General features: G+C 41.4%; 1 protein-coding gene across 3 annotated transcripts in view; it reads left to right on the top strand.

Annotated features, from left to right (window-relative positions):
* DAAM2 (dishevelled associated activator of morphogenesis 2) overlaps positions 1–14,077 on the top strand; it is a 3,932,565-nt gene that overhangs the window by 3,385,730 nt on the left and 532,758 nt on the right. The gene's annotated exons all lie outside the window — the stretch shown is intronic.

The following is a 14,077-nucleotide window of genomic DNA, read 5'->3' as shown; positions in this document are numbered from 1 at the left end:
ATTCCTAAATCTTGTTATATTGCCTCTATGGGTATACAAAATGTGCAGGAGTTTACTGATTTTGATAATTACAATAGGGGTATAGATTTTTTTATCAATTTCAATGCCTAGGAATTTGGTATGGTCAGAGGGAGAGATACTAGTGCCATTTTTGGAGGAGAATGTGAAAGATAGAAGGGTGGAAATGGTTTTGTTGGGGGTAAAAAGTAGTAATTTGGTTTTATTAGGGTTTAGGATAAGTTGGATCTGAGTGATCCAACTTTCCACAGAGCTAAAGGATTCCTGGGTGAGTTATTGTAGGATGGGAAGTGATGGAGCTGAACAGATAAGAGTTGAATCGTCAGTGTATTGTATAAGTGAAGCATGCTGTGTGGTGGTATGGAGATTATTGGTAAATATGGAGAAAAGAAGTGGGCCTAATATGGAGCCTTGCGGTACACCTATGGCAGTTGGGAGTAAGGAGGATAGTACACTTTGCCATTGGACAGATTTTTGCCTATGTGACGGATAGCTTTTAAACCAGGCTATAGCGGAAGGGGCAAAGGATAAGGGATGTCAGGGTGTCTAGTAGTAAGGAATGTGAAACCATGTCAAATGCTTTGCAGAGGTCTAGAAATATTGCAGATACAAAGTTATTATTATTTCTATGTTGGTTGATCAGACTGGTGAAAGGGAGCAGAGGGGTGGTTGTGCCATGGTATTGTCGGAAGCCATGCTGTGTGGGATAGAGGAGATGGTGTGAGTTTAGGAATTGTGTTACCTGAGAATGTATACATTTCTCTAGTATTTTAGATAAGGGGGATAGAATGCCAATGGGGTGATAATTTGAGTATTCGTAAGAGTTTCTGGCTTTATGTACTGGAATAATGTATGATGCCTTCCATACATGTGGGATATAGGCTTCTTGTATGGAGCGATTGATAAGAATAGAACTAGGTTAGGATAAGGATTCAGCAGCTATTTTTAGGAAGTTGGCTGGTAGACAGTCAGCAGCAAGGGTGGTAGGTTTCAGTTTTAGGATGTGTTTTTTAATTGTTGAGGTGGGAACGTGTGAGAGCGTAAAGGATGGGATGTTGTCAGGGCATTTGGTTGGGTTATATATGTAGGGCTGTTTTTGGATAGTTGGGAGGATAGTGTTAAGATGGATTCTGTGAAGTGGTGATTGAATTGGGATGCAGTGTCCTTGTTGTCATTCGTGGAGTTAGGAGTGGGAGTGGTAGTTTTGCCTGGTTTTATGAGAGAGTTAATGCATGCCAAAACCTTTGGGGATCTTTTGAATGTTTGTTTTGGATATTGAGGAAGTAATTTTGTCTATCGAGTTTAGTTTGTCTCTTGGCCTGATTTCTAAGTTGTAGGTAACTTTGTTTGGCTAGGCTAATATTGTATTTCTTCCAAATTCTCAAAGCCTTATCCCTTGACTTTAGAAGGGCTCTAGTTTCCCTAGTTAGCCATGGTACATAGTTTGACTTGGCTCTTATTTTCCTAATTGGTACGAGTATATCAAGGATATTGATGAGAATATTGTTGAAGTAGTCAATGGCTTGGTCTAGATTTAGGGTTTGTAGTGGTTACTATGTTTTAGAATACTGTTTAGTTCTTGTATATTTAGTTTACGATCGTCTCTGACTTGTCTAAAAACAATAGGTTTGGCTATGTTGGTATGTTTCCGCAGGAGGAAGGTGGGGAGATGGTTACTAAGACCATCCGGAAGACATCCTGTCTGATAGTTTTGTTTGGGGCAGCTAACTAGTGTTCAATCTAGAATAGACTGTTTGTGGGGTTTTCTGTCAATTCTAATGGGTTCTTGGATAAGTTGGGTAAAACTGTAAAGATTAATATGGTTAGTGGGGTTGTTAGAGGTACAGGCTGACCAATCAGTGTTCAGGTCATCTAGTAAGATGGTTTCTTGGGGGAGATTATCTGTGGCCCGTTGTAACATTTCTTCACTGATGGGAAAATTATTACCTGGGGGAATATAACAGCAGAGAATGATGATAATTTTTGTGTCATTTATGCTTAGGGTTGAACCTAAGGTTTTGGCATTTTGAAACTTCGGTATGGGAGTTTGATGTTGATTGTATTTTTGTAGAGGATAGCAACTCCACCTCCCTTTTTGCCCACTCTATCCAGTCTTAGGATATATCCTGGTGGGAGAATTTCTTCATATTGGGTACTAGGTTTTAGCCACGTCTCGGTAATGGTTAGTATGTCAGGGGAGTAGTGAGCTATAAGTGCATGTAGGTGAGAAAGTCTGTAAGAGATACTTCTGATGTTGACATTTAGAATCAATAGGTCAGAGATTTGCCTAGCAGATAGTAGAGAGTTTTGTGGTCCAGGGTTTGGGTGTATGTCTTCATATATAAGTAGATTTTTAGTGATAAACAGTATGTGTTTAATTGTGTGCACTATGTCTATGTTGGATCTAAATGATGTTTTTCTAGTGTAAGATGGTGTTATGTCACACTTATGAATGTCTAGGATTAAGCTGTCTTTAAATAATGTAGAAGAGATAGGAAAGAAAATGTGTGAGTGTATATTTGTTTGAGAAAGTGTTATGTGGAATGATGTGTTTTCTAATGATGTGTTTGTATATAATGATGTGATGTTTGCTAGGTATGTGAGGGTTAGGAAGAGAAATCCTAGGATTAATGGTATTTTATGAGGGAGTAGTGGTTGGGTCTTAGTGGTTTTGGGGTTCAGGTATGGGTGTGAGTGTGAATGCATGGTAACAAATTCACCACCATAACAGGAACAAGCAAGCAAAAACTGAGGGTAATGCTACTCAGTGCTTGAAGTCTAAATTTCAAAATGCACTCACTCGAGGCACTCCTTAAAATGGAGAACATTGATATCTGTACAGTGACTGAGACCTGGTTCAAGGCTCCAGAGAGCACTCCTGCACTACCAGGCTATAACTCATACCACACTTTTCAGCCATGTAACCTGGACGGAAACACCAAAGGTGGGGGTGTGTCCATATTCATTAAGGATATCCACACCTCCAGGCTAGTTGCTCAGCATAATGCATCCGAGGTTATCCAAGTGCAACTAACTCTTGGCAAAACTGCAATCCAAATTGTAGCTTGCTACAGATCCCCCACCATGCCCCAGGATTCCACTCCTCTTTTCTTGATGTACTGGAAAATATTAGGGTTCAACCAAACACTCTAATAATGGGCGACTTCAACTACCCCACCATTAACTGGGAAAACTACTCATATACCAACTCCTTAGCGCAACACTTTCTGGAATTCATAAACTCCAATGCCCTAGATCAACTTATCCATACCCCCACCAGGGGCAACAATATCCTAGACCTAGTCATTACCAACATGAGTGACCGGTGTTCTACACCTGAAGTCAACTCCTCGTTGGTCCGATCCGACCATAAGCTAATCACCCTTGATATCCACATCCCACCCCCACCCCCCATTAAGGAAACCACAGTAAAAAATTTCTCCAAGCCAACTTCATGCTTCTTAAGACAGAAGTAATGAACTTCATGACACCCATGCAGATGGACAATACAGTTACAACTGCTGAATCCTACACAAATACACTCTATAAGCACTTACACGAGTGCATGGATTGTGCTATCCCAAACAGAACCAATACACTATCCTCCAAAAAAAGGAAGCCAATCTGGTGGTCCCCTGCCATAAACAAACTGTACAACAGAAGGAAGAAACTGTTGCAAAAGAGAGTAAAATCCCATGAGTGGAGGAGCTCCCTGGTCAGCCTCAGTAAGAAGCTGAGATCCCTTATAAGATCCTCCAAAGCTAGCTACGAAAATAAAATCGCCACTAATTCCAAGGACAACCACAAAGAATTTTATAGCTATGTTAAGAATCTCAATGGCAACACCCAGATCTGCTCTGAGTTACAGCACAAAGGCACGAAAATTACAGAACCAACTGATATTGCCAACATCCTGGCAGATAGGTTCAGTGCTAACTTTACCCCCCACCCCTAAAGGGCCCATATCTATATAGGAAGAATGCATAGTCCCTGTAATCACAACTACGCAGGTGAAAGCTGCACTCTCTAAAGCCAAAAACACAGCATCCATGGGACCGGACAACATCCCAGGCTGCGTTTTACACGAACTTCAGAATGAACTGGCTCCTCACTTAAGCACCATGTTCAATAATAGCCTCGCATCAGGCTTTGTGCCCACTGAATGGCACACAGCAACAGTTATCCCACTCCACAAAGGGGGAGCCACCATTGATCCCGGGAACTGTAGACCTATTAGCCTGACGAGCCTGGTCTGCAAGGCCATGGAACATATCATCATGGAACTCATAAACAAAGACATTGGTAACCTCCAAACTCTGGATCCCACCCAGTTCGGGTTTGTGAAAGGCAGATCATGCCTCCTGAACCTGATCGACTTCTTTGAGGCAGTCACCAAAGCCGTAGATGAGGGTAAGGTGGTTCACACAGCCTATCTTGACCTCGCCAAGGCTTTCGACACCATCCCCCATTCTGGAATTATAGCTAAACTCAATAAACTAGGAATAAATCCCTACGTCACAAGATGGGTTGCCAAATGGCTCACTGACAGAACCCACACTGTAAAAGTTGCAGACTCCAAATCTGACCTCAAACCAGTGACAATTGAAGTACCACAGGGTTCCGTCCTGGGACCGCTCCTGTTTGGTATCTACTTCTCTGAAGTACAGGCTAACACAGAAGGCCTCTGGCTAACGAAGTTCGCAGATGACTGCAAACTAGGAGCCATAGTGAAGTCCCCAAATGATGTGAACATCCTACAGAAGGGCCTCTCTGAGACAGATGCCTGGTTTCAGAGCCATGGCCTCAAGCTCAGTGCCAAAAAGTGCAGTGTCATCCCCTTTGGTAAAAACTCTGTACCCATGAACTACCACATAGGCAGCAATCTACTTAACACCGAATGCGTGATAAGAGACCTTGGGACCCAGGTGGACAGTAGTCTCTCCTTTGATAGTCACATCGCCACAGTAGTCAGGAAGTCCTTCTTCGTGGCACACCTCATCATAAAAGGGTTCTCATCCAGGAAAAAAGAGGTCATTGTTCCCCTCTACTCGACACTCATTAGACCCATTATAGAGTATAACGCCCCTTTTGGAATGTACCTCGCAAGACATCTGCAGCAGCTGGAAAGGCCACAGAAGTACCTCACAAAGAGGGATTACTGGACTCAAACAAATGCCCTACACTGACCGTCTCAAAAAACTCCAGCTTTACTCCGTAGCATATTGCCTACTCCGAGGTGATCTCTGCCTAACATATAAAGCTGTGTCAAACCCAGAGCTGTTGGACATGCTACACGTAAAGAAATCCCAATCCCTCCGAGCTACACGCTCAAGGGACCTAAACCTTGTCACCACAATAAACAGGACATGCTGGAGGGATAGATTCCTATCCCAGAGACTTCCTATACTCTGGAACAGGCTACCCATCTATGTCAAGCAAAGTTCTTCATTAGCACTCTTCAAGAAAAATCTTGATGAGTGGATGGGAAATAGAAAATACACCCGGGGGATCACTTCTGTCTCTCTGCTCGACAGTGGCACAGGAAAATAACTTTCTTGGGTGGCGTAAGCCAGGGAACCCTTTTGGCTAGGCTTACATAGGCCCTTCGGCCGATAGCCTAGTACCTACCTATGAACCTATGTACCTTTTTAAGGTAGAAATTTGATAGGGGGTGTGTATGAGAGGTCGTTGATTGGAGGAGGGTGTGTTCAGGTAATCTGGGGTTAGAATAAATGTAGACAATATCAAAGGCTGTTTTGGATCAAGAATATTTAGGAAATCTACATTTTGTAACAGTTACTTAGATTATAACAGTTGCTATCCAGGATACACTAAGAAAAATATTTTTAAAGGGCACCTAGTCCGGACAGCCAGAATGAGTTCTAATTTTTCAATTTTAAGGCCAAATTAAGTAATCTAACATACATGTGTCAGGAAAGGGGTTACCCTTTGGACTTATTGCACAGTATTTGTGGTGATATAGTGCAAGGATGGGGCACCAAATACAAACCTTTGCTTGGTTAATTGGCTATTGATGGTTAATTTGCATGCCCAAAAGACTAATCTAGACAACTTTAAATCTTTTTCCAATTCCATGGTTGTATCTTTTGGCTCCTGTGCAAAGACATTAAGAATATTATAGTTAAGAACTGGAACATATTTAGAGGTAATACTGATATTTTTATGATTTTTGGGTGAAACCCCTAAGTTTGTGTTTAAAACAAACAGGAATTTTAAACATATATGTGAACATCCAAGAATTAACCCAGTAAATTTTAGTAGGGAGGATATAAGACATTGTTGGGCATGCAACCAATGTTGTTACATTTTAGAACAGAAAAAGGTGTCCATAGGGTCCCCGACAATAGAGATTGAGTTAGGCGAGGGCAGTTGTGGCACTAGAGGGCTAGTCTATTTAGCTATATGCACATGTTGTAACTATTTTTACATTGGAAAGACTGAAAGGAAGTTTCGTAAGCATATTTAGGAACATACCTGTACGATTGTCAGGGGAAATACGAACAATGCATTATTTAAACACACACTTTCTTATCCCTCTTTTAAAAAGTTTTTATTTGAAATGTTAGAAACAGTTCCAAAGAGTTTAATGGGAGGTTCCTGGGAAAAAGAGTTACAAAAAAGAGAGCTTATTTGGCAGTTTGGGTTAAATGTGTCATTTACACCAGGGTTAAATGATTACATTTCCATTGCATCAATTTTAAAAATAAAAGCAGCTGCTCTATAACACACACACACACACACGCACACACATTTACAAAAAACAATATTTGTGGAGTGGTCTGCTATATGCAGCACCTAGACTTTTTAAGTTTCTATTGAGATAAAGTATTTTAAAACAATATTTCTAAAGTTTCATCAACAAAGGAAAATTTAGAGTGGTTTATTTTTGAATATTACATTTCATAGGTTCATAGGTGTGTACTAGGCTAATGGCCCTGGAGCCTTTAAAAGCCTAGCCCACAGGATACCCCAGCATTGTGCCATCCGACCTTAGTTCCCAGTGGCTCTGTCGAGTAAAGCCACTGGAGTGATCTCTTGGGTGAATTTTGTGTTTCCCATCCACTCATCAAGATTTTTCTTGAAGAGGGCCAGTGAGGGGCTCTGCTTGACATGTATGGGAAGTCTATTCCATAGCATGGGCAGTCTCTGGGTTATGAACCTGTCCCTCCAGCATGTTCTCTTGATTGTGGTAATGAGGTTGAGGTCTCTGGAGCATGTGGTGCGGTGGGATTGGGATTTCTTCAGCTGTAGCTTTATTAACAGAGCTGGGTCAGACATAGCTTTGTAAGTCAAGCAGAGATCACCTCCAAGTAGGCGATATGAGACAGAGAATAGTTGGAGTTTTTTTAGTCTGTCCATGTAGGACAAATGTTTAAGGTCTAGGATCCTCTTTGTGAGGTATTTTTGCAGCCTCTCCAGTTGTTGCAGGTGTTTAGTGAGGTACATGCCAAATGGGGCATTGTACTCAATGATTGGCCTAATGAGAGAAGAGTAGAAGGAGACAATGACCTCTTTCTTCTTGGATGCAAAACCCTTAGTAATGAAATGTGCCACACAGAAGGACTTTCTGACCACAGTGGCAATGTGGTGGTGAAAAGAGAGGTTGCTGTCAACCTGTGTTCCCAGATCTCTTATAATGCCTTCTGTGTTCAGTGGACTACCATCGATGTGGTAATTCATGGGAACCGTTTTTTTCCCAAAAGGGATGACAACACATTTTTTGGCATTGAGCTTAAGGCCATGGTTCTGACACCAGTCGTTGGTCTTAATGAGGCCTTTCTGTAGGATGTCAACATCACTTGGGGAGTTAATAATAGCTCCCAACTTGCAATCATCTGTGAACTTTGTCAGCCAGAGTCCCTTCGTGTTGGCCTGGACTTCAGAGAAGTAGATACCAAACAGGAGAGGACCCAGGACCGAACCCTGTGGGACTCCACTCATGACTTGTCAGCAGTCTGACTTGGAGTCAGCTACTTTCAGACTGTGGATTCTACCTGTGAGCCAGTTTACAACCCACCTAGTGATATAAGGGTTGATGCCTATCTGAGTGAGTTTTTCTATGATTCTTGAGTGGGTAATGGTATCAAAGGCCTTGGCCAGATCAAGGTAGGCTGTATGAACCACCTTGCCTTCATCCACACCAAGTTGAGCAGGCATGATCTACCCTTCACAAAACCAAACTGTGTGGGAGCCAGAGTTTGGAGATTCCCTATATCCTTGTTTATTAGGTCCATGATGATGCGTTCCATAGATTTACATGTCAGACTCGTCAGGCTAATGGGGTGATAGTTCCCAGGGTCTGTAGTCACTCCTCCTTTGTGGAGAGGGATGACTGTAGCAGTGCCACATTCAGTAGGGACAAAGCCTGAGGTGAGGCTGTGATTGAACAGGGCTCACAGGTGAGGTATCAAGTTCACTCTGTAGTTCATGTAGAACACAGCCAGGGATATTTTCAGGTCCCATAGAAGGTGTATTTTTGGACTTGGACAGTGCTGTTTTAACTTGTGCAGCAGTAATATTGGGTGCCTGGCAATCTACTGGTATTGTGACTGGTCCCTTGGGGGGGAAGAGAGGGCTAAAATTGGCACTGAATCTGTCGGCCAGTATATTGGCAATATCTGTTGGTGCAGTATAGGAAGTACCATTGTGCAGTAGCTCAGAGCAAGTCTGGGTATTGTATAGAAGGCCTTGTGGTTGTCTTTACTATCTGCTGCAATTGTGTTTTCATAGCTAGCTTTAGAGGATTTGATGACTGATTTCAATTTTTGTTTAGGCTGATAAGGGAGTTTTTCCAGTCTTGGGACTTCACCTTATTCCGCACCAGTTTTCTCCTTCTGTTGTAGAGTTTGTTTATGGCAGGGGGCCACCAGATTGGCTTGCTTTTTTTGGAGGAGAGCGTCTTGGTACTGGTGGGTATGGCGAGATCCATGCATTTGTGTACGTGTTCGTACAGTGCATTGGTGTATGATTCGGCGGTCATGCGACTGACCTCCATTTGCCTGGGTGCAGTGAAGTTAGCCACCTCTGTTTTTAGGAGCCCAAAGTTAGCATTGGAGAAGTTTTTCATGGTGGTTATCTTTGTGGGGGTGGTGGGAGGGATGAGGATTTCCAAGATGATTAGTTTGTGGTCGGATCTAACCAGGGAGGAGTTGACTATTGGTGTAGAGTAATGGTCACCCATGTTAATAATGACTAGATTAAGGATGTTGCTACCACTAGTGGGGGTAAGAATGAGCTAGTCCAGTGCATTGTAATTAATGAATTCCAGGAAATGTTGGGCAAGTGTATTTGTACGAGTAGTTTTCCCAGTTAATGGAGGGTTAGTTGAAGTCACCCAGTATGAGAGTGTTAGGTTTGACTTTAATATTCTCCAGGGTGCTTAGGAATGGTTGGGGACCTATAGCACACTATGACCTGAATCGCTGTCTTACCCAATGTTAGCTGCACCTGAAGTATCTCAGATGTGTTATGTTGGGCTACCAGTCTGGAGGTGTGCGCATCCTTTATGAATATGGAAACACCACTGCCTTTGAGCTTCGATCCAAGTTCTGGGGCCGAAAGGTGTAGAATGAGTTATAGCCTGGTAGTGCAGGGGTGCTTTCTGCTGCCTTGAACCAGGTCTGTGTTATGGCACAAATGCCAATGTTCTCCATTTTAAGGAGTGCTTCTAGCGAGTGCATTTTGAGATTTAGACTTCTAGCGTTGAGCAGCATGACCCTCAGATTGCATTTGTCTGTAGCTGTTACAGTGGTAATTTGGTTTTTGGAACACCACTACCTAAAAAAAGCACTATAGGGGTGACAAGAGCCTTGGCCAGTATCCGGAAGCCCAGGGGTGACAGATGCAGGTCATCTCTGGCAAAGTTTTGAGGTCTGTCAATCATGTCATCCTAGTCAGACAGATACTGTATCCCCTTAGAATGACACCAGAAACTTAGCCAATTGTTGAAATCACTCATTTTCTACTTGTACTGTGGTATCATTCTGGGTGATGGTAGGATGCTGCTCAGAGCTATGGTCCTACCCACCTGGGCTCCATAATCCGAGAGCTCCTCCATGTCTCTTTTTATGTAGTCCAGGGAGGTATGTCTCAGGTCATTTAAACCCACATGTACAATGGCATTGTCATATTTGTACCTGTTTTTGAGGGACTTGAGTGCATGCGTTATGTGGCGGATCCTAGCACCTGACAGGCAGCTGACTGTTACTTTCTCCTTATTCAGCCTAGTGAGTGGAACATCAGTGTACCTCACTATCGAGTCACCTATGACTAGTGTGTTGGGCATGCTGTTTTGCCTTAGGGGCTTTGGTTGAGTGGCACACTGTTTAGGAGAGTTATGTGTCTCATGATTAGTGTTGTGTCGTGGTGGTCGAGTGCATTTCTGCCTTGGAGGTCTTTGCAGTTTGGGTAGATTTTTATTTTGAGCCTCCGCAAAGGTTGGTGTGCGGTTTGTGTTTTTTATGTAAAGGCAGTGCTGGTGTGTGTTCTAGAGGGCTATGTGTTCCATGTGGTGTGGTGCAAGTGTTGATCTTCTCCTCTTGAACAGATATTCCGGTCTTTGCTGGAGAGTGCGTGGCTTTCAATTTGGATGTATAAATGCATCTCTCGCAAGTCTGAGTGTTGGGAGGTAAGAGGAGAGGGTTGTCCGTGAACATGAGGCAGTTGCTACATTGCTTCAGGATGCCCAAGTTCACCAGGTTAATAGGAGAAAGCAAAGGGAACTGACCTTTAGACATGCCTGGAGGGCTGAGCATTAATAGTAAGTACTGGAGCTGTTTCCTTGTAGAAAGTTTAGTGCTGGTAGCACTTTTGTGTGCTGCAATAATTGCTACAAGAAGTCTGGTAAAGTGCTAGATTAATAAGGTAATAAAAGTGCAGGAGATAAGAGAACTAGTAGCTCTAAGGGAAAAATTGAAGAGCAGACTTTGACACTGCTCAGAAGTTTACAAACAGTCCTGGATACAGCAAATCTCTATCTGGACTAGACTAGTTACAGGAAAGTCGGGAAACAAGCACAAATGCGAGCTTTTAAACCAGAAAGTTGAAAGAGATGGAAAAACTGCCCAAATGGCCAGTAACCTACAATTTCTGAGCCAGAAACCACTCCTCTTGTGGGTAGATAGGCTACCTTGTTCTTACCACGTCCACTGATAAGCTACAAGGCTTCCCACCAACAAAGAAAGGCTTGCTAGGCTCAGTAGCTTACATACAGTCCTGGATACAACAAGTCTGTATCTGGACTAGACTAGTTACAAAAAAGGGGGAAAAGCTTTTAAACCAGAAAGTTGAAAGAGATGGAAAAACTGCCCAAACGAGCAGTATACTACAATTTCTGGGCCAGAAACCACGCCTCTTGTGGTAAATAGGCTACCTAGTGTTTACCACTCCCACTGATAAGCTAGAAGGCTTCCTCCAACACAGAAAGGCTTGGGGGGCTCAGAAGCTTACAAATAGTCATGCATACAGCAAATCTGTATCTGGACTAGACTAGTTACAGGAAAGGCAGGGAACAAGCTTAAAATTTAGTTTTTTTTTTTTTTGTTAGTAAAGTGGAAAGGGAAGGAGGAGGAGCAGAAGATAATTCAAGGTTAAGAAACTAAGTGGGTTGGCCTTCTCAAATGTTCTCTCTGTATTAGGTAGAATGAGGTAATGACACTAGACTGGGAGGAGTGTCCCAGATCAAATTTACAGTAGGGGCAGGCAACTGCAAAGCCACCTAGTATAAGAACAGGATACCAATAGGGAGGAAGGGTGGAAAACTAAACCAGTCATATGATACACTCCTTGGCAGGAAATCAGAACAAAAACTAACTAGAAAAGATTTACAAACAGTGTGACAGTAAAAACCTTATTCATCCGGCCCTGTGAGGCAGAAAATTTTAGTACAACTGTGCAGATTAGTTTATAGCTATAAAATACAGTAAAAAAGTATGCAGCAGAAAATAGAAGTGCTATAAATATCTATAAGCAATAACTAGTAAAAATATGCAAAAAACAGGATACTTAAAGTTATATATCACAGATCAGAGTTTTGCTCAGTGCCCTTCCTCCGATTAGCTCTGTGTAAAATGGCAGAAACACTCACAAGGTAACCTCTTAAGTAACAGAAAGTTGAAACTTGAAACAACTTAAAAAAAAGCTTGAAAGAACCAATGAGGTGCTTACTCCAAGCCGAAGTCCAGGTAACCCCAATCAGCCAATGACCATAAAATTTACACTCTCACTGAAATGCAAAATGTTTTTTGCTAAACTAAGATTTCCTGGAACATATGCTTAGACACACAGCCTCTGCAAACAACCAACTAGGCCCAGAAGACAAGCCTGAGTATGGACAGTGCTCCAGCTACTACCTAACACTACTTAGGCAGAAAACACTACATAAGTGTTTATCACAGCAGAAAAACAGCAGTGAGCCTTTAAATGAAAGTATCAACTAGATAAAGGAGCAATGAGACTCTAGAGAATGCTTTTAGCTGCAAACAAACCAGTTATATAATACACTCCTTGGCAGGAAATCAGAACAAACACTAGCTAGAAAAGATTTACAAACAGTGTGACAGTAAAAACCTTATTTATCAGGCCCTGTGAGGCAGAAAGTTTTAGTACAACCGTGCAGATTAGTTTATAGCTATAAAATTCAGTAAAAAGTATGCACAGACAATAAAAGTGCTATAAATATCTATAAGCAATAAATAGTAAAAATAAGCAAAAAACAGGATACTTAAAGTTATATATCACAGATCAGAGTTTTGCTCAGTGCCCTTCCTCCGATTAGCTCTGTGTGAAATGGCAGAAACACTCACAAGGTAACCTTTTAAGTAGCAGAAAGTTGAAACTTGAAACAACTTTAAAAAAAGCTCGAAAGAACCATTGAGGTGCTTACTCCAAGCCGTAGTCCAGGTAACCCAAATCAGCCAATGACCATAAACATTACACTCTCACTGAAATGCAAAATGATTTTTGCTAAACTAAGATGGCCTGAAACATGTGCTCAGACGCACAGTCTCTGCAAACAACCATTTATTGTATTGTTAATGTAGCTTTTTAAGTGTAAAGTTCTTGTTGATCAAGTTTTTTCTGTTTGTATACTTTAATGGATGAAATGTTAATGTCCTGTGAATGTTTTGTATTTGATGTTTGTGACCAGTGATTTGTGGTACTGTCTCTTTAATTTTTAAATTAATCCAGTATCAAATGACTGTTTTAAATAAATTATATAAAAGCCTTTAATTGCTTTATCAACAGTTGTGATGAAGTCTCATATCTATGAGATATGAAAGAGATTAACCGTATTAAGCAGGATTACTTTGTTTTTTTAAATGTTACTTAGCTGGTATTTTTGTTTTAAAAGTCTTTTATAAAGAGGTCCTTGGGAGATTCAACTCTTAGACTTTTTCTTTGAAAACACTGCTATTAGTGGTGCTCTGTTCTGCTGGATTATGTGAGCCTTCTAACTGTTCCGATTATTTAATGACCACATTCTTCAATGATTTACCAGAAAACCACAGATTTTATGAGGAACAAACCAAAAATATGAGGTGAAATTCTGGACAGTTGAGAGATATGCAATGCAAAATGTATTCCATAAGAAGACAGATGTAGGGATATCCCAAACTAATTTGGGTCTTGCTTCTAATACCAAACTGATAAGAAGCAGAAAGCACATAATAACATGAATAACTAAATATTTGAAAAAGGCTGTGCGCTTACTGTTCTAAATCTAGTTCATCATAGATGTAGCTACTAGACAGTAAAGTCAACAAAGAAACACATTGTACAGAACTATAGTATTAGTGGCATAAAATGTATCCCAAGGTTATATTATGTCATAGAAGCTACACACACAGTCATGCATATGAGCAATAGAGTGCACATGTTTTCTTCTGTCTTCTCCATCAGTGGTAAAATAGAAACACAAGTGTGTCCTTTAGAAATAGACTTTTTTATAAAACAAACATATTTTATGTATTTATATTTTGTTGACCAGGTTAGTTCAATTTGGTCATTGGACTCTTTTCAGTGGAGACCCAAGGTGTTA

The sequence above is a fragment of the Protopterus annectens genome, chromosome 1.part1 (genome assembly GCF_019279795.1).
Source record: "Protopterus annectens isolate FY-2018-M chromosome 1.part1, PAN1.0, whole genome shotgun sequence".
NCBI lineage: Eukaryota > Metazoa > Chordata > Ceratodontiformes > Protopteridae > Protopterus > Protopterus annectens.
The sequence above is the reverse complement of the archived record's forward strand: the minus strand, read 5'-3'. Positions and strand labels throughout refer to the sequence as shown.